Raw genomic sequence first — 27,054 nt, forward strand, 5'->3', positions numbered from 1 at the left:
GCTGGGAGCCTCCTGTTTGTGCATTTCTGCCTTGCACAGGTGGACAGGGGTAGGTAGGATGTGTGCCCCACTGGTGACTCCCCATTACCCAAGTGATGGTTCACAAATGGCCCCATTTGGAGGGCAAGGAGAGACCCAAGAAAGAGACAGATCACTCCAGGCAGGTTAGGTGGTAGGTTTAATAAGGGAACCTATGTATGAGGCTTGTCTTGGGTACTGTAGATACATAGATCTCTACGAGACTCTTACAAGTTTATGTAGTGTCCTTGACAGGGTTTCGTTGTTGTCTACCATCCAGATAGTCTCAACAACACATTGCTCTCTCAAGACTGTGTCCTTGAAAGTGGCTCCCACTGTGGGGACATGGGCAGAGTGTACATTTCAAGGACAGGGGAGGAGGGACTAGGACCTTCCATCGCCTAGTCTAACTCGTGGGTTAGCCAGTGGTCATGTCCTCTCAGTGACCTCCTCCAACACCATGATGGATGTAGAATGGTGCTCCTTGGCGGGGGGGGGTGTCTTAGAGACCAGGTGCCCATCTTCACTTGGTCGTTCTTGAGGTACGGGCCTTGAGCAGTCATCTTGGCCTCTGCAAAATGCAATGAGTAATACGTCCTTATAGGGGTCTCAGTGTAAGTGAGAGAAGTGCCCAGTGCAGTGCTGGGTGTGCAGCAGGCACTCAATAAATGCTTTCTTCCCTGTGTCTCTTCTTTCCATTGGAGACATAGAAACTTCTGCTTGGAGAAGCTGCATCTCTACCTTGCACCCATACCCTGCCTCCTGCAGGCTGCATAGACACTACCCTTACAGCTTCTCCTTTGGGCAAGGTGACTGGCTTGTAACTCATCTTCCTGCAGCCCTGCCTCCCTCACCTCTGCCCTCCTGGGGTGCTTGCCTGTGACAGGCAGCCGGGAGTGCTGTTGCCCTCTTCCCTACCCTGGTCTTGCCACTCCTGCCTCCTGCTCTGTGCCTTGCTGGGATGGGCCCCACTCAGAGGACAGGTGGACATCCATGGGGCCAGTTTCTAATATGGCCGGTGTCAGCTAGTTGCTAGAACAACTGACTCTGAATCTGTTATCCAACAAGATAAAGTTTCTTTCTTTCTTGTGTCATAGGCCCAGGGGCCCAGCGGGAGCTCTTTCTCGTCCCACCATTCAGGGACCCGCGCTGATGAAGGAGAAGGCACACCCGCTCTTCCCTCCCTCAGCCTGGAGGTGATGCATCCCTTCCCCTCTCCAGTGGCTCCACCCGTACACCAGCTGAGAGATGGGGTGAACGTCCATCTGGGAAGAAAGTGCTTGTTTAGAGAGCAGTTGGCATAGTCCCTGCAGCACCACCACAGCCTCTCTGCAGGCCAGGGACAGGGGCAAGTGCCTCCCTGTCCCCCACCCCGGGGGAGGGGGTGTCCACCAGAAGGGCTCAGAAAATCCCTCCCTTCTTCTCTCCCTACATTCCTGTGTTCTTGGACCACACTGGTCCTGCCTTTACCAAGTGGTGGAAAAGATACTGGAGAGTAAATTTTTGGATCTTGGAGGGTGGGCTCTCTGACCACAGGCAAAAAATCATCCATGTTGTTCCACATAGAGACAAGTGACTAGAATAATTAGGGCTGAAGCCCTTCTTCAACAGCAAGTTCTTGATGTTGTTTTTTATTTACTTCTGTTTGCCTGGGCTGCCTGCAGTACACTCCCTATGCTGGCTGCCTCCTCTCTTCCTAGCACTCCCCGTGAGCTTCCTCCTGCCTCCCAACATTTGCACCTGCTGTTCCACTGCTGGGTAAAGGGAACAGACATTTGACATGCTTTGAAAAGGAGAATGGAGTTTAAAAATTAAGAAAAAAAGTGTTAGAATTAAGAATCTAGAGAAATTTAAAAAAATGGTAATAAAGCGGTAAAAAAACCCCAGGGAATGTACTTAAAAGGATTTGTGAAACATGAAAATGGCTCAAGTAAAGTTAAAAGATAGGGATAAAAATCATGATGTGAATAAAAGTGTAATCCCAGATGGACAAGAAAAAAAAAAGTGAAATCCAGAAAACTAGAATACTCTTAGGCTAGATTGTAATAATGCAAGAAGAAAAAATTCAGAAGAAAACAGCTGTTCCCAAACCATAGGTGAAGAGGCGGAACAGCCTGGCTCTGTGATCGTTCTGGAGGGAGCCTGTGTCTCTTGCTCTGAGGGCTCTGCTGTGAAAAGTTCCAGCGCAAACACAAACAGGTTTCTCTGAGCAGGAAGAGGCTCCAGGTGGAGACCGTGAAGCTGGGAGACTGGGCAGCTTGTGCTCTTTGTCGTGCCCCTGAGGTCCAAGCCTTCTGGGTCTCCCCGTTCTCCCTGTGTTTGGGGCAGTTGTGTAGGGCACAGAGGTTGGGGGGCAGGTCAGAATTGGGGTCCCCCTAAGAGCAGAGGGGCCCCTCCCAGACAGTGTATCCAGAACATCGGTTACATGGAAAGTAAGATGGTGTTAAAATGGGGCAGGAGAGAAAGAGGTGTCACTAAAGGCCTTGTGCCGTCTGGGAACTAGTGTAGGAGCTGGGAGGTCTCCCTGCCCCACCTCTGGAATTGGGGACTGTATCTTGGGTGTAAAGGGGTGCGTCAGCTACCAGAGACATCCCCTTTCCCTCTGACTGGCCTCTTGCCTGGAACCTGGTATCCTGGTCCCCATGTCACCGCACTGGAGGTTCCAGGGCTGTCCCCCAGGCAGGGGCATGCTCCACAGACACCCTGTAGCCTAGACTCCTGAGCCCTTGGCACCTCTCAGCTCTGACATTGGCCACCTTTCACTCAGACCTCGGCTCCAGGTGAGCTGAGCTGTTATAGGCTGATGGTGTGTGCAGGATGGAAGGGGCACTAACCAACGTGTATTATTTCTTTCTCATTTCCATTGTGAAAGGATTTACTCCCTAAAATCCGGACCTTGCCCTGACCCTTTAGGAATGCCCATGATTCTTATTTAAAGTTGTAGGATACTTTTCCATAGCATTTGTGAGCAGGACCGCTTCAGCCTCTCCCTGCCTGATTCTGATGAGCCATCCAGCACCAAAGCACATTCCTTTTTTATTTTGCCTCATTTTGCCAAGATGACAGATCTAAATTACATCAGGGACCCTTCTGTTTTTAAATAGCATACTTTTTTGCTGTTAAAAATTTTTTTTTCTTCAGTCACCTTGGAACAGATTTGTGTCCTTCTCAGAAGTGCTGGGATGGTTCATGGGAATTGGAGTAGCAGATTGTAGCTTTGACTTGGCATAAAAGAGCCCAGATGATCCACTCAATGATCATCTTGGGCTGATTTCTCGGCAGGACTTGCACCCTTGCCTCAGATCCGGTCAAGAGGGAAACAGAAGTGCCCTCAGTGAGTGGACAGGTCTACCTCTCACACCACTGGGACCACGTGGTTTCCTGCTTCCTTTCACACTCCAGGCTTCCAGACACTGGGTTGAAAGGCTATGGCCCTGGGTTGAAAGACTTGCCGCTGGGCCTGTGGCCTTTCAGGTCATTGCTTTTGCCTAAAAGCCATTACATCTCTCAGGAGAAGGTGTGAACTGGTGTAGATGACTCACCTGGCAGCAGAATTGATATCATCATGGCTCTCTCTGGAGGGGATTTTTAGCTGTTATTGCAGGCCCCCAGCACCTGCCAGGGCTCTTGCTGAAACGGGCCACATACACTAAGTCAGCTCTGGCAGACTGGGAGAAGAGAAGGCTTGCCTGCTGGGCACCTGCCTTGCCTCAGACTCTGCAACACCTAGCTCTTGATGGACACCTTGCAGTAACCCAGAAGGCTAAGCATTCTTATTTCCACTTCACAGACAAGGAAACTAAGACCCCGCTTGGCCAAAACCAAGGCAGGTTCTTTCTACTATTTCCATGAGGTAATCAGTGACATAGAACCTAGCGAATACTCAGGAAACTGCCAGGTGTCCCACTGAGCATCATACATGTGAAGATCCGCACTGCTGTCCTCTCGGGAAATTGTAAATACAAAGACATTTTATTGCCTGAAGTTAGAAGTTGGTGATAGCATCAGTTTCCATGGCAACGGGCTATGATGTCACAGACAGATGCCTGCAGTAGCAGAGAGACAACAGGCAGGGGAGTGGGAGCCACGGTGCAGAGGATGTAAGACATGATCTATTAGTACAGATGCTGAAAGCCTTCCGTCCACCCTTCCCCTGGAATCTGCTGCTGCTTTTTAAAAGGAAGACACACTGACACTTGGAACAAATACATGAGCTTTATGAACCATTGAATGTTTCAGCTTGCAAACTCACACAGTAATCCAAAGCAAATAGGATTTCCCTGAGTGTTTTCTTTGAATATTTGCAAAAAGAACCATACTTTTTGTTGTTGTTCTTGTTTTGTAATACTGGGCTCTTGCAATTGACTAACTGGTGGTTGGTTCTTTTTGTGTCCGGCATGGTGAAGCTGTTAATTCCTGTTGACATGGCATGTCAGGGTGGAGATGGCAATGAGACAGGACCAGTTGGGGGTCAAGTGCCGGGAGGCAAGTGGATTTCTGGAAGGAGACTGGAAGGTGGAGACCAGATGGCGAACATGCTAGGGCAGAGTGCCAGTTGGTGCACATTGGACTTAAGGGATCTAGGTCTGGGGTTTGCAGGGTCCGACACGCAGCAGCACTGTGTACCTTTGCCAGCTGCAATCCTTTTCATTGTGGTGCTTCATGTTTTCAACCTGTGGCCCCTTATGTTGTTGGAAGATGGTAACAGCAGGATCTTCTGTCTCACGTGCGCTTCAGCAATGGAACTGTTCTAGTGTAGAGGCTTATGACCCTCCCCTTGAATCTGGCCTGGCCTTGGTGACTCACTCAAACAATAAAATATGGCACAAGTGATGCTCTGGGACTTCTGAAGCTAGGTCACGTGCAGCTTCACAGCTCCCACCTGGATCTCTGGGAACTTGCTCTTAGAATACTCACTCTGGGAACCCAGTTGCTATGTTGTAATCTGCCCAAGCCACATGGAGGGTTGACAGCCCCAGGTGAGCTCCCAAATGCCAGCCAGCACCAACTGCTGGCCATGTGAGTGGGTCATTTGAGTATCAAACTGGGAAGAACTTTCATGACGGTACCTTCTACCAACATTGACTCTAACGTTCTGAGCAAGACCAGGTGAGAACTACCCAGTGGAGCTCAATCAGCCTGCAGAACTATGAGGCATGATAAAACATTATTGTCCCAAGCCACTGAATTTTCAGGGTGATTTGTTACAGTAGATAATAGGAGCACAAGCTATCACTTGAAGTTGTCCTGTGAAACAAAGCCCAGGCAGGTGCTAGGTCAGTGACCACAGTGGCATGTGACTGTTCCTCTAGATGGGCCTAAGGGTTCAAGGTGTTATACCTTCAAAACCAAAGGAAATGATCAGTGGCCTGCCTGTTGGTGAATCCTGCTGCAAGGAAGGCACACTGTCAATCAACTCCACAAGCTTGGCGATTGGTCTGCAGTTTGGCAACGTCAGTGCCAGTCAAGCCAGGTCTATTCTATCTCTGATGGGATGGTTTTGAACCTAAGCATGCAGGACTGTTCATTTCATCTGGTTGGTTTTGGCTGAGCATCCCAGCAATTGAGATCAGATGAGTGTCCCTTGCAGGGTTTCATCCAAGTGGTTGATGAGAATGCCAAAGAGAACAGAGCCTGTGAAATCTCACAGGAGATGCTGCTTTCCATTGGGCCCTCTTTGGCTACTGTTCTGACAGCTGTGAATCCACCAATTTGTATTTGTCTCTGCCCAGAGCTCTCCATCTGATCCGCCATTTCATGAAGTACTTTAGCAAGATCCAGATACACCATCATCTAGTGGCCTAGGAAGAGTTAAGAAGGAAGGGATATAGATTTGGTGGTTCTTACTCAAACCAATCCATCTCCAGGCCATCTCCATGTTTCCTCTGTATACAAATATACCCCAGTCTCCATCTTTCACCATGGCTTGGCTTTAGGGCACATAGTGTTTACTTTTTCTTCCTTAAAGAAATAAAACACTCGCCTCCCAGTTTTCTACCATGTTTTTCATCCCCTGGCATTGCTTGAAGAATATGGTAATTCTTTGACCATATCTGCATTGTCTTTCTATATTGTATTTTCTTCCATATAGTATTAGAATGTAAGCGGTACTGGAAAATGTTTTTAGATGCCTAGCTTAGAAGCAGTATACATTTAGGAAGTTCTTCCTTTTATCGTCTTGATGTCTAGCCAAAATCAGTCTGGATGCTTTGCCATTTTTTTCCCCTCATTTCTTTTCCCCTGATCACGTAAGGGCAGGATACGGGCCTCTCCTCAGGAATACTGCTTTGCATGTAATTGACGATTCTTGCTGTGTCCTTCATCTGCCTTCTCAGGTTCTGGATAAATAACCCCCGGCTCCTTGTGCATTTCTTCACCACTCCTGTTTTTCAGGGCCCTAATCAGTTTTATTTCATTCTCCACTATAAATGGTTTTAAAGCCCCTTGGAAATATAAAGGTTGTCTAAATAATAAATCATCATTCTGGCAAATGATACTGAGACATTTAGAGACATAAAATTAATCACCCCTTATAGCTACATAGCAGCTTTTCCACGGGGAGTACAAAGTAGTTTGTAGAGCTCATAGTTAATTCTCTACCCAATCCTGGAGAAAGAAGGTAGGGGTCGTTTATCTATTTTACTGGGGGAAAGACGGTGGAGGTGCAGGGGACTTCTTTTTCAGCAGCCCCTGGCAGGTGCGGTCCACAGTGAGAAAGAGGCCTCAGCTCTCTCAGCATCTGACACTGCACCCATGGGGTGTGGTGCGTGTTCTCCACCTGGAGTGCAGCATGCAGTGGGCTCCCTGGGTGGGCATCATTCCCTCTATCCAGCCTGTACTGCGCCCAGGCTAATGAACATAATGCACATTTTCCTTAGAGTGAATTCTCTGCCCAGAGTGCTTCAGTGTCTCCCACATCATCAAGTACAAGTGCCACAGATTCTACTGATATTCACAGAGCCTGCATTTTCATGTACATCAGCTCATGAATTATTCTGTCCATTTTGTAGATGAGGAAACTGGGGCTTGTGGAACCTAAGTGACTTATTCAGACACACACAGCTATCCTGTGATAGTGCCAGGATTTGAGGCCAGGTTTATTTGACACACCAGTCTAGCACTTTCTCTTCTCTCTAACCTGAGCTTAGGGCTATGCCCATTACAATTCTTTTGGTTCTGAGTAAGCAAGTCAATGCATATGAATACATATACACTTACCTTAGTGGCCCATGTAATTGAAAGATCAGTGGTGATTCTGGGTTCAGGCATGGCTGGAGTCCATATGCTTTCAAGACTCAGTTTCCGTCCCTCTGCCCCGCTTCCTTGGGGTTAGCCTCAGGCTTTCCCATAATGGGTAGCAGGTCTGTTGTTCTGACCACAACAGAAACAGTGAGACTCATTTCTTGGTTCCTGCACATTCCTTGGGGTCATTCGTTTGATCCCAACCTAGGTCACAGGCTCATCCTTGAACGAGTCACCATGCCAAGGGTCTGGAATTCTATGATTGGCCCCCATTACTCCTTCTCCTAGAGAGCTGGGGGTGGTCGATGGGTGGGTGAAACTATAGAGTACAGAGGTGGTTATGAAAAGTAGGGTAATAGTCCTCCTTTGGCACCCCACCCTGAGTCCTCATGTTCTGGCTGGGATGCCCCTCAGATGGGCATTCGCTGCCCCATCTCTTTGCTTATGTGTTTTTTTTTTTTTTTTCCTGCCCCTGTTTTTTACTCTTCCCTTATTTGGTACTCCTTTGAGTCCCCCACACCCTTTGGCCTATTTCATGCCTCCTTGGACTCCCAGGAAGCCTTCCTGGCCCGCTGGCTCGGAGGCTTCGCCTCTCTTAAGGACCCGTGATCTGAGTTCCCATTTTCCCTTATTTGGTACTCCATTGAGGAAAGACATCTGCTTGGCACCTTGGACAGCTTTCAAGAAAAGAGATTATGTTCGAGTTGGAATAAATGTGCAAAATTCATGTCTTGGAGCTGTTTGGGCTTTTGGTGAATGGTTGGTGAAAATCACTGCCTAAAAGATGGAAGTAAAAGCAACTCTGTATGAGTAGGAGCAAAAAAGGTCATGGGGTCTTAACAGGCCAGCGAAGAATATGATTCTGAATATAGTGCCGTAATGAGAAGTCTAGCATGGACCTCCCAGCTCCCCAAGTGGGATTGAAACAAATAGGGCATTTCAGGCTGAAGGTTGTCCTCTTGTTCTGTTCCTCCTGGTCAGTTAGAATCTTTTTAGAGACTAGTCCCCATTTGGGCCATTATACATGAAAACGTATGTTAATTCCCAACATCTGACTCAACCTAATTATTTTACAGATTAGGAATCTGAGTTCCTGAGAGTTTGAATTAACTCCCCAGGTCATGCAGCCGATTAGCGGCACAGCCAGAAGTGGAGATCCTGTTTGGTGCCTTTTCCGATCTCTGTGGCTTTCCAGGGGCCCAGCAAGGTGTTTAAGGCTGGAGACTACTCTGTGAGACTGTCCCAAGCCAGAAGGAGGCTGAGGGTCGTGGAAAGGGTCTGGTAGTACTCTGGACGCTGGTCAGCAGAGTCCTGGTACATGTGTACACTGAACCAGTGCATGGACGGACAGCTGGATTGGCTTGATGATACTTTTTAAGTACAGACATTTCTAGTTAGGAAGATGCCACCCCACTATTTTCTGTACTGCAGGAGAGTGGAACTGTCAGGGTGATAGAGGTTGGGGTGGGGCATGCATGGGGGTCACTGGGTCCCTTCTCTGGAGGCATTAGAAGAGGAGGTCTGAGTGGTGCAAACATGAGCTGCCTGAGGCCTGCAGGTTGGGGTTGTCTATCACCCAGCTCGTACTCTGGGACACACCTACCCTCCCCATCTTCCTCCCCGTTGATGAAGTATTGCTGTACAAATGTGTGTTTCTCAGACGTGATTTGAATAAGCGGAAAACTCTCATATGGAGTGTGCTATTTTTAAGAGATACTAGTAAGGAATAAAATTCTGTGAAACACACAATTATTTAGTGTCTTTGTGTAGCAACATTCTTCTAATTAACCACTGCTAGCGTCTACTGAGATGCTGGGCAAATACGCCCTGCTATATGCTTGTTTCAAAGGGAAAAATAATTGTGTTCTTGATGCACATCTTGGGTGAGGCTTCTCTTCAAGGACCTGAGTCCATCACCATGGGGGTGGGGGTAGGAGGTTATCTTTGTACTGGGGGCATAGGGACTTTGTGACTCTGTCCCCAGATTCCACTCAGCAGCTGCCTCCCTTGTGGGCTTTTAGAACCCCATGGCTGTGAGAGGGCTCCCTGATCTTGCTCTCCTCCCCTGCACACCCTCCCCTTCAGTCCTTCTTAGAGCTCCTTTCTATTTACCTTAAAAAAACAAAAACCTCTCAATTTTGAAGTAATTTCAGACCTACAGAAAAGTTTTAAGTATAGTACAAAGAACTCCATGGTGTCCTTGTTGCAGGTTGAATTATATCCCCTCCAACCCATAAAAGATATATTGAAGCACTTAATCTCACCCCTGTACCTCTCAGAATGTGACCTTATTTGGAAATAGGGTTGTTGCAGATTTATTCGTTAAATTAAGATGAGGCCATCCTGGAAGAGGGTGGGCCTCTAATCCAATATGACTGGCGTCCATATGAAAAGGGGCAGTTTGGACAATTCACATACACAGGGAGAAGGCCGTGAGAACATGAAGGCAGAGATGTTCCAACAAGCTGAGGGAAGCCTGAGATGGCCAGCAAACCACCAGCAGTGGGAGGAGAGGCCTGGAACAGAGCCTTCCACACAGCCCTGGAAGGAACTCCCCTGCTGACGCTTTGACCTTGGACTTCCAGCCTCCAGAGCTGTGAAAAGATACATTTCTGTTAAAGCCACCCTGTTTGCAGTGCTTTCTTATAGCAACTCTAGCAAACTAATACACCCCTTCACCCAGGTTCCTCAGAGGTGAATGCTTTACTTCTTCCTTTCCCTGCACATATATGCTCACATACACATACAGAGTTGTTATTTTCTGAAGTGTTTGAAAGAAAGTTGCATGTATAATGCCTGTTCATTCCTAAATCCGTGTTTGTTTCCTAAAAGTGAAGAAATTCTTCCTTAAGGATCAAAATCAAGGAATTAGCATTGATATAATACTATTACTATTTCAAATATATAGACCTTCATATTTTGCTAAATTTTTCACTAATGCCAAAGAAAAAAGTTCTCTTGATTCTTTTTCCAAAAATATTTTTAATTAAAATCTTTGATTTTACCAGCATAAATGCACATTTGGAAAATAACTATGAAGGTTTTAAAAACGAAAAGTTAACATACCTGTGTTCCACTTCTTCCTGTTCTCAGCCTTACTTCTCAGAAGTAACTATTTGTATTGTATTTATATTTTATTCTTCTGGTAATTATGCCCATGTCTGTATGTAACGCTTGTATAGCCATGTCTCTTGATTTATGAAATTCAGTGGACTTTTGAATATACTGTCTGTTGGCATTCCTGAAATAATAGATTGGAGCCTGAACCCTTTAATCCTTCCTTTTCTCCCCATCCAACTCCTCCTGATACCCAAATCTCTATTTCTTGTTCAGTCTGCCTGATTCTGCATTTTTTTTTTTTTTTTTTTTTTTTTTTTTTTTTGNCATTTGTCTGGTTCTATGAAAATAACAACACTCTTGCCTTTATTTTTACAATTTAGGTTCCATTAAACTGAGACTTAGACATCTTTTTTTTTTTTTTTTTTTTTTTTTTTTTTTTTTTTGTGAAGTGAAGACATTGGCACCTTGCATCCTTCTCAGCAGCTCGTCCGAAGTCTCATCAGCTGTGTCTTCACTTTTGCATTGTGAAGGTCCATGTTTGTATTTAGTTCTTTAATCACAGCAGAACATTCCGTAATCTGACCATGGGTTGATTCTGAAAGCCAAAAGCCCATTACATGGCATTAATGACATCATAATCTGAAAGTGTGGTTCGCTGCGAGGCCAGGCAGCATGCTGTGACTGACTTTGTTGTCCAAGTTTCTAATGCTCTCACTCCTGAAGGCTCACATTTAATTAATTAATTAACTAATTTATTAATTAATTTAATGCTTATTTATTTTGAGAGAGGGAGAGGGGCAGAGAGAGAGGAAGAGAAAATCCCAAGCAGGCTCCATGCTTAGCGTGGAGCCCAGTGAGGGGCTCTATCTCAGGATCTCGAGATCACAACCTGAGCTGATAATCAAGTGTTGGACGCTTAACCGATGCAGCCACCCAGGCATCCCATGAGCCATTTAAAATTAAATATTTCTAGCATTTTTTTTATATACTACCTGTTACTCAAAAAACAGACCAAAAATACTTCATTTGGTCTGTTACATGTTTGGACGGTGCCTTTCTTGTCCATTTTTCTGTTTTTTTCTCCTGGAGTTTTGGATTGCCTTTCATTCTTTCTTTTTTCTTTTTTTTTGTAATATATGCCACTTCTATATTCCCAGAGTGCCACCATAATAAGTTTTCCCCAAGTATTTTCAAACACTCCATCCCAGTATGTACCCAAGCTTGTACCCTCTCATTTTTCAGAGACTTCCTTCCTGGGGTCCTTCACTCTCATGCTCCTGTCCAGGCTGGTTTTCTCCAGGTCTGCTGTGCAGCAACCCTCAGAGACTTATCAGCTTTAATCTCATGGGTTAATCCACTCCCTGTGTCCTGGCTTCTTGTCTTTCTCTCTTATGACTGATACCCTTGTTTGGCTGCAAAGCAGCCTCAAATAACTTCTAAGGAAAGGTGCATAGAAAGTAAACTTGCCCCTGGATGCCTGGAAGGAGCCTCCATGACTCTTACCTCTTTTTCTTATTTCCTGTTCTGTGAAGGGAGATTCCTTGGCTTCATCCTACAACCATTGTTTGAAAGATACATAAATTTTGGCAATCATTTTTTAAGCTTTATAAGGTCACTTTCCTCTGTGATTGGTCTGTTTTTTACATGGTGTCTTGTTCTTGCTGCTTGGATCCAATGTCTGGTTTCCGAGGGTACTGATTAGAGAATTTTTACGTGCAGTTTGGGGGGAAGTCATGAAGGGCTGAGGAAAGAATTTTTGAATTGACCATTTTTTCCTGTTTATTTGTCTTTCTTGCTGTAGGGATCCTCAGAGATCTAGTGGTCCACGTTTAAGAATCCGATAGTAGATTGTTTCTTAACTGTAGCTCCCTTTTTTCTTGCCTATATGACTTTTTTCCATTCTGCTTCAAAAGGAAGCATTTGTCTATGGACTTTTATCAAGGAGCTTAATGAAGTCTTTTCTCTACTCCATTCTCTCTGTGCGTCTGGGTTTCTGCTCTCCTCTACCTAAAGGAAGAGGAGAAGATGCTGTGTGTTCAGCCTGCTGTTTTTTGAAGGCTGTGGTTTCTTAAGGCTGTGGTCTTGCTGCTAACCGTGCAGACTCATTAGCTGTTATGGGTCCTGTTTCTCAGTATGAAGGGATCCCTTTTCAGTAGCAGATATTGATGCTGATGGGCTGAGAAACATTGGAGAACATGGTATAGAAGGTGCTTTATTCACAGGAGGCCCTTCCCATCCTGGGGCCTCAAGGCTTGGGGTTTGGGTACTTTGCATTTGCTCTGATGTCATCCATAAAAGGGCCCCACCAAAGCTCTGCCTCCATTTTTGAAATGGATAGTGATTTCCTACTCTACTGTAAACTGTCATGGCATCCCCCATGCAACTAGAGTATTGTTTCCATACCCTTCCAATGAATAAATTCCAGACTGGTCTCTGAGGAGATGTGTCATAAGAGGACGTCCAGTGTCCACTCCAGGCAAATTGCTTCTAAGAGCTCTGAAAATGTGTCGGCATGGCCTCTAATCTGTCCCAGAGCTTGGGAGAGCAGCTGGGAGACAAGACCAGGCATGGACCCACAGAGTCCCAGAATCTAACTAGGCTTGTTGAGCTGGACCCCTGACCCCACAATTCTGGACCAGCTTGCTGACCCCAGATCTGGTCAGATTTAGGTGGCAGCAGATGCTCTGGGACCATGCCTTCCCACTGTTTTTTCCTGTCCTCACTTTCTCCAGCTTGCTGTCCCCAGGTTGACAGACTGGCCCATGTCCCTCCAAATTAAGCAACATAGCTTCCTTCTGACTTCTGATGTTTCTTCCTTCTGGCTTCCCCTCTGATGTTTCTCCCTTCTTTTCCTATACTTCCCACAAGCTGCTTCCACTTCCCTGAAGACATTTTCCCTATGTTTGGAGTTGGTTTGACTTTGTATCCCCTGAAGGGTGCCTCTATACAAATGGAAAATTACCTTTGGAACTTGACCTTCTGTCCCTTCGGGCCACTGTGGCTTGGCCCAGTGCTTTGTTTCCATTTTATAAGATTTATTGGCTCCCCTTGCCCCCTTCCCCCCACTACAAAGGAGTTATGTGCTTCTGAGCTTTCCTGATTTTCCAAAGTGGAGATTCCATATCCAGTGACAGAACGGAGCTGGAAAGAAATCTGGGATAAGTCATGAGACAGCTGAACTTCCAGATATTCAGATGAAGTGTCTGAGTCAGTGCACTCCCTGAAAATTTGCCATGTTAAGCGAGGACGTGCTTCTGTCCCCCAGCTTCTGCCATCTGAGTGTCACGGCCGTGATTCTCCCCTTATCCCCAGTACCACCAGTGCTAGCACATACCTGGTATTTGTCCTTACGTTCACTTAAAACCTTGAATACATGTATTTCAGAAAGGAAACTTGATCTCACCACTGCCAGGGAAAACCATTCTCACTTTTCACAGATAGCAGGTGACTGTAAACATGAGGATATTTAAATTAATGGTATTGAAATCTAGCTTTTGACTGAGTGTGAAGCCTACTCTTAATTCCTTAAAAAGTAAAATTGGTAAGTGGTAGAGAGGTGCTAATGACACACAAGTCCCCAGTGGAGCTTTCTTCTTGACGTAATCAGAAGAACCAGAGAAGAGTTGCAAAGGGCACAACTTTCTAACCCTGTGGGACAGCATATTTAATGCTGTGACCATGCATTCATGATTGATATGACTCTCAACTTATAGGAAGTGCTGGTATTGGATATGTTTTAGCAGTGGCCAGTAATGCTGGCTTATTACTTCTTATTAAAAAGTACTTTTTACGTGAATTTCTTTTCTGTGTGGAAAAGAGATTTGAATATTTAAGTTTCTGCAGAGCATGCCCACAGTGATGTACCCCATATCCTTTATGGTCAACCTCAGTGATAATATCCCAGGGCCATCAGCCAGCATCTGGCAAAACCCATCTTGGAGTCCCTTGGGATTCTCATTCTCTCATGAGTGAGGCTGCAGGGGTAAACCCAACTAGATTCTCCAGCTTTGATCTGCTGGTGGCCACACACTGACCCTGTGACACCACCACTATGGTTTCATGGGAGGCACAGCACAGGATAGACTATGCCAAATGGACCAATATTTTTGTCATTGGAACTTTGAATGGGCAGGCTGTGTCTCTGACAGGCCAGGCAGAACTTGGAGCACAGTTTTTCCATGGAAACAGTGTACTAAAGGGTGGTTAGGTTTTATGGTATGATTGGTTCAGGACAGTAAACTTTCATTGAGCACCTAATATGTTCCAGACACTGTGCTGGGACTATAGAACATATAAAACACTGTTTCAGGAGAAATGGAGTTCAGTCTTGAGGGAGAAAGAGCAGATGAGCAGGCAGTGGCATATCAGCATTGTAGGTACTGGCACTGAAAGAAGATGAGGGTGCTCTGGGGGCCAGCAGAGGGGCTTGGCTGAGCCTGAGGGCATCTGGAGGAGCTGCTCTGAGGCAGTTTCCAAGGGCAAGGTGGTGTTTGATGGTGAAGGGCGAGATGCGGGGCATGCATGCAGAGCAAACAGGCAACAGCAGAGCAGTGCGCTGACCAGCACTGTGTGTATATCACATGACTTGAATCTGGAAGGCTGTGCAGAGGGGGTTATGGAGGCACACCGGAACCTAGGAAGCTTGGACTCTCCATTTTAGGCAGGGGACCACTGAAGGGATTTGGTCAAGTTTACCATTAAGAAGGTTGCCCTGGCAATTGTGCAGGTGATGGCCGGAAGGCACTTAGACAGAGGGAAAAGACGAGCTTCTGTCTTTCTCCGCAGGAAATGGGAAGGCTGGGCCCGGTGAATCGCCAGGCTCCCTAGAATGCAAACCCCATGATGACAGGGATCTTACTCCGTGTCTAGAATAGAACCTGATAAACAATAAGTGCCAAATAAATATATGTTAAATGAGAGGCTCAGACTGAGGGGAGATTTAGGGACTCCAGCTTTGTGGAGATGAAATGGGCATTTGGTGTTCCAATCTAGATTCCTAACTATCCCCTTTAGAGCTCCAGAGCCAGGGTTTTTTCTTTTTATTTTCATTTTTTCCTCCACACAACCCAAACTGACTTATGGGTGATCTTTTGGGATGTGAGTGTGAGTTGTCCACGACGGTCTTTGGTGTGATCATGCCTGGGGTCCACTCTTGGATCTTTTCTGCTGGATTCAGATTGACCAGTCCCAGTCTCTCTTGCTTGGTCCTTAGTAAAGATAGAATAGTGCTCTGCCTTTTTTTAATGCTCATAACATGTCATCTTCTGGTTTCTTCTTAAGGATGGCCCTGCCCTTTGAGCCTTTTTACTATGTTAACATCAAGTGGTCTTTTCAAATACTCCCTGTTGGAGATTGTCTTATAATCTATGAGTTGGAGACACGCAGGCAGAGGTCTCTTGACCATCCGGGCAGTTTGGGATGAGCAGCCACCATCAAAATCTGTGATTAATAGACATAATCTACACCAGAGCATTAATTTTGGGTATAATCAAAGCCTGCTGAATTACTTCAGTAGAAGTAATTGACAGAGAAGTCAGCCTGGGATTAACATTTTGATTTAAAGTTCAATGGGTGGTATTTATCTTTATTTCTGCCACATACAAGTGATTGACTGTCTGTCCTGGAAAATGAAAACAAATGCTACTTCCCCAGTCAAGTGAACAGGGGGTAATTTAGAGGTGCTCTCTCACGGTTGGCTGGACACGTGCGTAATGCATTGGCAGCCTCTCTTTCTTGGCTTCCACAAGGTGTCTGGGATTCAGGTTCTTGATTCTGTCAGAGGTTAGGTGACCATGGGAGAAGCTGCATGAACATCTGAGCAGGGTTTTACACCTGGTGGTAGTGCCTTAGTCAAGCCATTGCTTGAGGGAAGAGATACTGGCACATGATATTGGAGGTGGTAGGGACTCTGGAGAAACCAGGTCTATCTTGGTGGGACTGGGGTCAGAACACCAGAGATCCTTTCTCTTTCCTAAGATGGACAGCATTTAATGGTGGTAGGTCAGATTCCCGCTCATATGATTGCTACTTCTAGCCCTCCAGAGGAGTTGATAATGGGAACACATTAACAGATGTGTGAGTAGGACATTTCTTGATGTTGACAGTGCAGCTGGGCACTGGGCTGGTGTCTTTATCTGTATTGTTTTGAATCTTGACCACAACACTTCATACTTAAGGACCTGGAGGCCCGTGGAGGTGATGTGACATGCCCAGTGTAAGTAGAAATGGCAGCCAAGAGTCCAATCCAGGACAGTCTGGCTCCAAAGCCTGTGTTCTTGCTGTCCCAGCACCTGATACATCCAGACAAGTGGGACAGACTCTGGTGGAGGTGAGAAGACAGGCCCTTGAACCTCAGTGGTGCCTCTGTGAAGGAAAGAGCCTGACAGGGGAAGGAGGAAGGGTGAGGAAGGTGTGTCAGTTTCCCAGGCTCCCCAGGCCTCTGTCTCCATTCTCAACCGGTGTCTGCATCCCCTCCGTCAGAACCTGGGGGTTCCTGTCTCCCTGCCTGTGGCCTCCTTTGGTCACAGGTTGGAGGCTGCAGGTGTGGGAGCTGTTTTGGTCCAAATACAGAAATGACTGGTGCTCTACCAAGAGCCAGCAAGCTTCTTCATAAATAAGGTTTTCGAGAAAGGTTCTATTCTCAGTCAGCAGTTTGTATCTTCTGTGCACATGTTGTTTGAAGGCAGAAGTTGATGCAGAGGGTGTCTGGAGGTGGGAAAGAGATAGGTCCTCTCTCTGGGAGAGCTGTCCCCTGGGCACCCAGTGGGCACAGTCATCCCAGACCATCTGGCCACCCTGGACACACTGAACACTCCCTAAGGCATGATCAGTCCCTATTTGTTCCCAGGTTGATTTGACAGCAATAGTCAATGCAAAGCATGATTTCAACACCTATTATATGCAGCTTTTTCAATTAAAATAAATTTTAATAATGGATTTAAGCTTTTAGTTTTTCATAAATCAGATGCAGATTTTTTTAAAAGGTGCATTTAAAGAATTAACTTCATTTGTCTATTTTTAATTTTACATCTGAAAATGTAGTAATCTTTTTGGAATTTTATTTATTCATACAAATTGAAGCAGATATTTATATATTAAGAGAGAAACCATTTCCAATCTACTAGAGAAACGATATATATTTGGTGATGTTTTTAAGCTATGTTTTATTAGGCAAATAAAGTGTAACGGAAATAACAGATATTCAAATTATTTTGTTTGGTTAAAACCACATATTTATGTACTGTGAGTATCTACATTCAACAAAAGGACATTTTAACAAAAACATGCACACACTATGTTAGTATTTCAGTTATAAATATGAAATGCAGGCTTAAAACTAACAATATGAATCAGCCTGAGTTTAATCAAGATAAGAAACTTAATGTCTTTTATTATGCAGCTACTTCCGCATTTACTTTCTCCTTCATGTTAATTCATTGACCGGAAAAGAAATAGGAGCTCTCCTGCTTTTCCAATTCCCAAGTGACTAATCTTGAATAAATTTGTCTAAAGAAAGAAGACATTGTTTCTCTATTTATAGAGGAGGCTACTGTTAATAAAAGCTCGCTTTTCCATTTTCTTATTCTGATGAATTTAGGTAAATGACTTTAACTAGTTAAAATGAGTCATTAGCAAATACCTATCTCTTAATGTGTTCACCATTAGGATTGACGCATAGAGTTGATTTTGAAAAAAGATGATAGTTGTTCATGTGGCTGGAAGCTAAGTTGTCCCTGAAGTTAAGGAGCAGCTACAGCCATTCTGTATGGAGAACACCAGCAATCAATGTGTCAGGAGCATGTTGGGACCCATTTGTAAAAGTTTCCTTTAAAAGATTAACCTAGTCTCTCAAGCACCTCTTAACTGAAGAGTGTATTTTCTATTTTATGATCCTGTCTTTGAGCTGTAGCATATCTTTTTGGCTATAAAAAGGCAGATTAATACTTTTTAAATTGAGGATAATTTTTTTCTTTTAAAAAAAGATGTTTTAAAACTTGATTTACAACTAAAGGATCCCTGATTGTCATTCTTCTTGGATCATTGATATAAACTCAAGAGCGACCCCCAGAGGGTTCCCCGAGGGTTCAGACTGCTTTGCAGAATGCCCCAGCTGTCCAGGACGATGGCTGGTAGGAGACAACCGATCTTTCCATACAAACCTTGCCAGAGCAGGGGGAGGGGTGGGGTTGGTGGGAAAGGGTGCCTGAAGGGCTGAACTTCAGTGGGGAAGAAAGGGGAGTTCTTGGCCTGGGGCTTCCTTAAGCCTTGCTTGCTCATTTGTATACAAGCCTGGTTTTTTCAAAGGAGCAAAGTCTTCCAGGAAGTTCTCCCTCGGCTGCCACAGATTTAGGATTCACCAATATGAAGGACCTAGGTATTAGGGCCTATTTGATGGAATTTTCTACCATGTCCATACAAGGAAAATTTAAAAGGAGAGTGGGGAACATGAATAGCCTTATGCTGTTTCTCCCTTGTGGATGCTCTGGCGATAAGACAAGCGGTGATAGTTGCCCCACAGAACAGGCCCTGGATGTTACACAGCCGTGTGCACAGCCACGTGCAAGGAGGAGATAGCAGCCGGGGTGGACCCCGAGAATAGGCAAGCAGTGGAGGTGGGACTATGGGGAGCATAGAACAGGGATGCAGTTTGAGTGGGATTGAGCTTCAGGACTATTTGGGAGGTTTTAGGGAGTCTTTGGTTCTGGACTGCTCTGGTCCCCCACTCTTGCCCCTTGGCACCCTTAGGCTCAGTGATCAGGTTTCCTGGGAATGCAGCTGGTCACCTGGGATTCTGGCCTGGGGTTTAGTTGGAGATCTGTCATTACCAGAAAGGACAGAGGCTAGGATCAGGGAGATGCAACACAGAAAGGTAGAAGATTCATGTCATCCAAAGTCATTGGGAGCCATACAATCTCATTTACTCCCTCATTTCCTTTTATAGTGAGGAAACTGAGGCAAAGAAAAGTTTGCTGTTTTGGCCAGAGTCTTACAATATGTTGGAAACAGAGCCAAAAGGAAATCATGGTTTCCTGATTTTCTATCTGTGGCCTTTTGTCCCCTCACAGCTTTCCTGGGCTTATTTTGGCTCTGGGGGACATCTCCTGGGTGTCTTCTCTACAGAGTCTCTTAACAGTTTATGCTAAAATGTTATTATCTTGTTGGTCAGTCAGTTCTTTCTACTATGTCATCTATTTTGCCCAAATTTAAAACCTTATCCTCTCATGCTATTGAAAGTCATGGGAGAATAATTGCTAGCACTTTGCTTTAAAAAAAAAAAAAATCCTTCATGGGGTGCCTGGGTAGCTCAGTCGGTTAAGCATCCAACTTCGGTTCAGGTCATGATCTCGCGGTTTGTGGGTTCAAGCCCCACGTCGGGCTCTGTGCTGACAGCTAGCTCAGAGTCTGGAGCTTATTTTGGATTCTGTATTTCCCTCTCTCTCTGACCCTCCCTTGCTCTTGCGCGCGCGTGCTCTCTCTCTCTCTCTCAGAAATAAATTTAAAAATCCTTCACTTCTATTATCTTCTAATCAATCAGAGGCAGCCTTCCTTGCGCTTTGAAAATTAATATCTGGAAAATCATGGTTGTAGCTGGATCTAAGACAAATCAGGAGTCTTCCAGCTTGATGACCAGCCCAAATCAGCCACCGCCACCTGGTGGCAGAGTACCCTAATTACAAGAGAAATAGGTGAAAAGAAGTCAGCTTTTTTGCATGCAACTTTGAAGCTAGAAAATAAAGGTAAACACTCGACTCCCAGAGAGATATTAATAAAAATAACAAGAATGGAATAATTAGAAGCAATCTGGAACATTTTCAAGTAAATTCTTTTTCTTCTACCATGTATTCATCCATTAATTCATCAAATAATGTTCAAATGGAAGAGAACTAATATTTACATAGTGCCATCTATGTGCCAGGCACTGTATTACGTGCTTTGCATATGTTGCCTCATTTGATTCTCAGTGTAAAATCCCAAAATATTATTCCTATTTTACAGATAGAGAGGTTAACAGGCCAAGGCCCATCATCTGGAACTCACAGGATTAGGATGTGAACTTGATTGTTCAGACCCAAGTCTTTCTGTCTTTCTGTCTTTCTTGCCCCGTTGCCTGCTGATTGTATAGGGTCCTGTGCTTGCCTAGCATGAGTGCATGACAGCGACAGCCACAGCCCTGCCATTACCATGCTAGTTACTGGCTGGTGGCTATTTCCATGCATGGATAGAACGAGTGATCTGAGCTTCACCTGGACCCCTAGAGTCTGTTCCTTTGTTGTTGGCTGTTCTGGCTGTGTCACCAGCCACTGCCTGTCATGAGACAGGAGTGGAGGAGAGTGAGTCCTGTGGAAGACAGTGTGACTGGAGCTAAGAAGGAGGTTTTAGGTTACAAGGAGAGGGCTCTGGCATGTCTTTCAAATACCTCTGTCCTTGGATACCTTGAAAGTCACTCTGTGCCATGTCTCAGGCACAAGGCCAAGGATGCCTGATCTTGGCCACATGGCAGACTGCCCTTGAGTAGGATGGTCAATGCAGTGGATAAACCCCTGACATAGAGGATGTGGCCGAGATGGGGTCTGGCATAGGGCAGGGCAGTGGTGAGTAATGGGAGGCAGTCCTCCAGAGCCACATGGTGAGTGTTTTCCATGTCCTGGTGAACAGATTCCCCTCCCCCCAGAAAAGGAGCCCAGCTCCTTAGATGGTGGGACCTGTTTGTCTGGGGGATGAAAAAGCTTCCAGATGATTCTACTCTGGAATAAACAAGTGGAAGGTGGAACATGCTTCTGCTTTGTTGAGGCATGGGCTAGGACTGGGACCTCGTTAGGGCCCCTGGCATCCTGCTAGGAGGTCTTGGGGCTGGGGGCAAGGAGTCACATTTCTTTGTGGGACCCCATTGCTCCTCTGACTTTCCCTACAGAGTCTCTCCCCTTGGATCTTCCGTTATTCTCTGACTCTCATTTCTCTTTTGATAAGTGATTTGTGTGTGTCTGTCTCCCCAAGCAGAATGAACCACTGGGGCACAGGAACCAGGTCTTACTTACTTGTTTCCCCACAGTGCCTGTGCTTGGCCTGTAGTAGACTGCTGTGTTAGAGTTTGGGGTTCATCTTGAGCAGGGCCCCATGACTGCTAGGGACTATAGGTTTTGTAACCAGGTGAGGTGGCCTAGTGGGGGCCGTGTAGACAGATGAGCCCAACCCCATCTAGGTATATGGGCATTGCCTCATCTTTTGGATTTTCAAGGGGATAATACCCAATTTTTAAGCCTTGACAAAAAACACTTTTTCTTTTTCTTTCTTTCTTTCTTTCTTTTCTTTCTTTCTTTCTTTCTTTCTTTCTTTCTTTCTTTCTTTCTTTCTTCCTTTCTTCCTCCCCCTCCCCCTCTCCCCCTCTTTAACATCTCTGTGCAGGCCAAATAAAATTAATCTGGCTCTTGGATGCATTAAAACCCTCTAAATTAAAGCACTACAAATAGTCTATGTATGTCCTAGTCCTTTAAAAAATTGTTTCTTAGTGTGCATGTTTAATTAAATGGGCCTTGGCAATTGAACTTGTGTCTTTCAAACGAGTGAGTATGTAACAGCACCCTCTTCCATATGAAGGAAAAAATTTATGAAGTTGTCTGAGTCAGAGCCGTAACAATACCAATAAAATGTATTTTATGAAGTTGGTGGAAAGTTGTAATGTGGATGCCATTTTGCAGTGTGCAGAGCTGGTACATGTTGTAAATGCCAGCTCCCTGGCTGCCTGCTTGGTCTCTCCTTTGGTGGCAGATGTGAGGCTCCTTCCCTTCTAGAGTCCCTGCAGAAGCTTCCAGTACAGCGGTGGACATTAGTAGCCCTGGCTAGTCACGGCCCTCCAGCTCACTTCCAGATTGCCTCATTCTGGTACTGACAGTCACTGGACTGTCATTGGCAGGTGTTATTAGGAAGGGTGGGTTCTGAACTGCGTGATGTGTTGCCCCATCTCGGGCTCCTCCCAGGACATGAGCTCCCTCCCTGGACTGCCACGCTTTCAGAGCCGCCCTCTCTGGATGCACTTTCCTGTGCCCCACTTAGGAGAGGATGTGTGTGTGCCAAGAAGGGGCAGCACTCACTGGCACCGCAGTATGACTGGAAGCCCCTGTTCCTTCTGGGCCATTTTCGTGGCTTCTGTGAAGAGCTCTGATGTGAGCATCAAACAGTGGCTACGATGCCTCCAGAACCCTGTTAGGTGCCCTGCTTGCCCCGTGTTCAGACCCAGGCAGGGCGCCTTGGAGGAGTGGAACTTCCTGTCCCCACAGCCTTGTTCCTCCTGCTATTTGTGCTGCATTTTGGTGGCAGCTCTTTTTCCTGAAAGGTGTATGTCAGTATGTATGTGTGTGTGTGGGCGCGGGTGGGAGGAACTGAGGCGGCTTACCGTGGAGTGATGCTAAGCCTGGGTGTTTTGAATTCTAGGGACCCCGGACAGGGATGAAAGATTCCTGAAAGGAAGCAGGAACAAGTGTAGCTTAAACAGCTCTCTACTCATTTCTCCACTGATTTGCTTGCAAAAGCTGATTGTTGGGCTGGGCACCTTCTCACCTGAGGAGTTGGCTGAAAAGTGTGGGAAGAGTGTGAGTGGTGAGTCAGGCACATGTGCATCTGAATCTGCCTTTTGCTCTGTGTGAAACTTAGGCCAATATGTCCTTAGTCTCCTCCTCTATAAAACACATTTAGTAAAATCTCCCTTTCAGGCTTAAATGAGGGAATTTGAGGTGCTTATCAGACTGCCTGGCATTGTGTATGGATTTACTGAAATTCTTTTATTCTCTTATTCACTTGAGTGTCCATTCCTCGGGGTCTCTCTCATTGCTTGAGGCCTCAATGAACTTATTGGCAGCAACTTAGAGAGCTGGGGAAGAATGAAAGTAAGAGGATGTCGTAGACACCACCACATGTCATTATGGTGGGCTCCTGAAAACCTCCCTTATAAGGAGCCTCACTCCTGCATGCCCATGCCATCTGGAGCCCGTGCCATCACGGCACTCATTCCATCTGGGACCTGAGCCATCGCAGTGCCAGGAGCCAGAAGACACTTCCTGAGGCACTGATTAGAAAGATTTATTTCTCTAATTAAAAAACAAAAACCAAAACAAAAAGCCCTCCAGTTTCCCTTTGAATGGGGAAAAACCAGTCCTGTTTTCCCAGCCTGGCTTCCCGCAGGTTTCCTTAGTTACCTGCCCGAGACTCTTCCAGCCTTATCATCTGGGCCCTCAAATCAGACAGCTTGCTCTTCCTCAAATACAACTTTCCTGTCTCCACATGTGTGGCTCCTCAGCTCTCTCTGCCTGGAGTCTCTTGCCCACCTTCACAGCCTCTTGATACCCCCACATCCTTAATGGCCTGGTTGCAGCGATGCCTCCTCTCCTTCACACCATTCTTGTTGTACCTGCTGCATTTATGGATGTTATAAACTAACAATGCAGGGTTACAATTCCTACTTTATAATCTTATGCTTTTAAAATACATTGAGAAGACTTACATAAGTACATATATTAACTTATATGCTTTCCACTACCTATTCTTTTCATGTTTTCATGTTATCTTCTGGTTCATTTATTTCTAACCTGAGTGACCTCCATTACTGGTTATTTATTTATTTACTATAAGGCAGGTTTGCTAGCAGTGACTTCTTTCTGTCCATGTTTATCTGGCAATGTCTTTATTTTGCCCTCTTTTATTGTAGGATAGTTTTGTTGGATGTATAATTTTTGGTTGGCAGGTTTTTTTTCTTTTGCACACTGAATATCATTCCACTGTCTGTGGGACTCTATTGTTTCAGAAAAGAAGTCATTATTAACCAGATCAAATTCCTCTGTGTGTCATAAATTATTTTTTTCTTGCTGCATTCAAATGTTCTCCTGTCTTTTAAAAGTTTGACTATGGTGTATCTTTGTGGGAGTCTCCTTAACTTGGGGTTCATCGAGCTTCCAGAATATGGAAACACATCAGTGTTTTTCATCAAATTTGAAAAGTTTTAAGGCATTGTTTTTCAAAAAATTTTGTGTCCCTTTTTCTCTTTTTCACCTTGCGTAACTATCGTTATATGCATGTTGCAGTGCTGGCTGTTAACCAACAGGCTTCTGAGGTTCTGGTGGTTTTCACTTTAATCTTCTTTCTGTGTTCTTCAGGTATGGTAATGTCCATTGATCTATCTTCAAGTTCACTGGTTTTTCCTTTTTCCATCTTGAGTCCTTGGCTGAGTTTCTCTAGTAAGTATTTCATTGTAGTTCTTATACTCTTTAACTCCAGAATTTCCATTTGGTTCTTTCTAATTTCTGTCCCCTTAGTGAAAATCTTTTGTTGATTCAGTGTTGTCACACTTTCCTGATTCAGTAGACATGGTTTCCTTTGGTTTGTAAACATATATATAATAGCTGATCTGAATTCTTTGCTGGATCCAATATCTGGGGACTCAGAGATCATTTCTGTTGACTGCTTTTTTTCTTGATTATTGGTCACACTTTCCAATTTCTTTAGATGTAGCATAATTTTTAAATTTCAAATTGGACATTTTAGATAGTATATTGTAGCAACTCTGGGTTCTGTACCCCCTCCCCCCCACTCACCGAAGACTGTTGTTACTGTTTTGTTTATTTGTTTGTTTAGTAACCTACCTGGGCTAACTCTGTCTCCCTTGAAGTGTGTGGCCATTGATATGATGGTTTAGTTTTATTTTAATTTGTGTTTTTATGTTTAAGCATGTTTCCTGGGGGTAGCTCCCTTGCCTGGGTAGCTGAGGAATTTGCCAATGGTCAAAAAGGGGTTGTGCTTAAACACTTTAAGTCAATGAGTCTTCCATTCTCTGCTGATGGATATATGTGTGGATAAAAAACACATTCAAAATTCAGGCCATCTTGAAACATACTCTGGCTTTGACTCTGCTTCTCCTATGAGCAAACACAGTCCTGGGACTGGCCAGTAGTGTGTGGATATCTTGGGGCCTCTCTGGTTTCATTGGATATATGCACAGCCTCAGGCATGCTTCCCCCAGACATGACTACAGCCGTGCCTGCTGAGATCCTTACTTCTACTGACAGTGCTCCTAGATGTGGGCATCATCAGCCACTCCAAGTGAGTCTTCTACCCCACACCTCCCACTACTCTCCTGTCCTTTCCTTTCCTGGCAGGATCTCCATGTCAGCTGAGCTGGGGGATGGGTGGGGCAGAGGAAGCAGCCCTAGGCAAGAGTGACACGGATTCCCACTGTTGTTATTCTATGTTCAGCCTTTGAAACATAAACACTTTTCAGATAGTCTTTGATAAATTTCCAGAGTGCTGGAAATGGTTGTTTTTGTCACTTTTGCCCAACTTTATAGTTGCTTTTTAGAAAAGGGAGTTAATAATCTTTTCCCTCTGCTCTAGCCATGTATCTCTACCCTCTTGCGTATTTTTTGATGTGATCAGCTTTTTTCTTGGCTGTGGAGTCTGTAGAGAGCTTGAGTTTCCTCCCCTACTTACCCAAGAGCTCTATCCAAATCCATGTTGGATTTGTCTTTAAATCCTCCCATGTGTGGCATCACGCCTGGTGCACAGCAGGTGCCCAACAAATGTTTGTTGCACTTATGATCTGAAAGATGGCTGACAGATGGCATGATCCATTTAAACACTGGATGTGGACCCATACAGATCTAGCTTTGGGTCTCAAGAACAGTGCTTCCCTTTATTGATCCTTAGTCAAAAATAAACATCACTTCCTGGGATATTTGTGTGAATTAAATAAGGTAAGGTATAGATGTACATCTACATGTCATGTACATCTAGATGCTGTCATCTACTCCTATCATGGAGTAGTGCTTTGTGACTATTAATTTCATTTCTTTCCATAAGATGTGGGATTGATGAAGATAATATGCCTTGGGTAATCTGATTTATCCATCCATCCATCCATCCGTCCATCCATCCATCCATCCATCCATCTATATACAGATGCAGAGATGAATGAAACTTGATGCATACTTTGGAGAAGCACATCTAGTAGCGTAGACAGCTATATAAATATACAATTTGTAATCCTGTAGGCAAGAGCTATGGTAGGCATCAGTGAAGGGCTGTGGGTATAGAAGCCAGAGGAGTGACATTGGGTGGAGGATGTGGAGTCTATGACACTTTGCTGTGGCTTTGAGGCTGTCTGGCCGGGGGAGGGGGGGTGGTGCAGGGAAGCCAGAGTTAAATAGAGACAAGACTGCCTAGCCACTTCCTTCATCCCATAGAATTCCAACGTCTGGTCTCATCTGGGGAGGCAACATAGCACATGTCACTGTGATAGTCATCTGTGTGCTCACACTGCCTCTCTAGGAGGTTCCATTTTTATTTTTCTTGCCAAGACACTGATCACTTCTATCCATTATTTTACCCCAAAGCACTCATATGTCATAATTTTTTAGTAGAGTCCAAGAGAGCCTATGAAGTTCTCACTTTTTTTTTTTCATAAGGGAGTCATCCTCACCTTTTTAAGATGATTGTGACTATTCCCCCCATGACACACACATGCACACACACACAGTCATACTTGGGAGTTGGAGGGTTCCCTGTCTGGGTCAGACAGAAGAAGACCTGTGGTCATGTCTCTTCCCATGCACAGAAGGTCTTCTGCTGTGGGCCACACCCCTGGGGAAGCAGGACTGCCAGCCTGCACTCCAGTGTTGCATTTTCTTCTCTGCTTCTGTGGCCTCTTCTCAGGGACCCAGGGGACAGGAGGGCACGATCAGTGCACAGGTT

General features: G+C 45.2%; 1 protein-coding gene and 2 long non-coding RNA genes across 3 annotated transcripts in view; 1 reads left to right on the forward strand and 2 right to left on the reverse strand.

Moving 5' to 3' along the window:
- Nucleotides 1–27,054, forward strand: part of EPHB1 (EPH receptor B1) — a 405,640-nt gene that overhangs the window by 7,922 nt on the left and 370,664 nt on the right. The window lies entirely within an intron of this gene.
- On the reverse strand, nt 166–3,959 carry LOC144221809 (uncharacterized). Its single transcript, XR_013332184.1, has 2 exons — nt 3,561–3,959; nt 166–589 (listed from the first exon to the last, which is right to left on the reverse strand). It is a non-coding gene; the product is annotated as an uncharacterized LOC144221809 (long non-coding RNA).
- LOC144221810 (uncharacterized) lies at nt 9,560–10,574 on the reverse strand. The gene is made up of 2 exons (XR_013332185.1): nt 10,327–10,574; nt 9,560–9,854 (listed from the first exon to the last, which is right to left on the reverse strand). It is a non-coding gene; the product is annotated as an uncharacterized LOC144221810 (long non-coding RNA).

This window comes from Crocuta crocuta, unplaced genomic scaffold (assembly GCF_008692635.1).
Source record: "Crocuta crocuta isolate KB4526 unplaced genomic scaffold, BGI_CrCroc_1.0 scaffold580, whole genome shotgun sequence".
In the NCBI taxonomy this organism is placed as follows: Eukaryota; Metazoa; Chordata; class Mammalia; order Carnivora; family Hyaenidae; genus Crocuta; species Crocuta crocuta.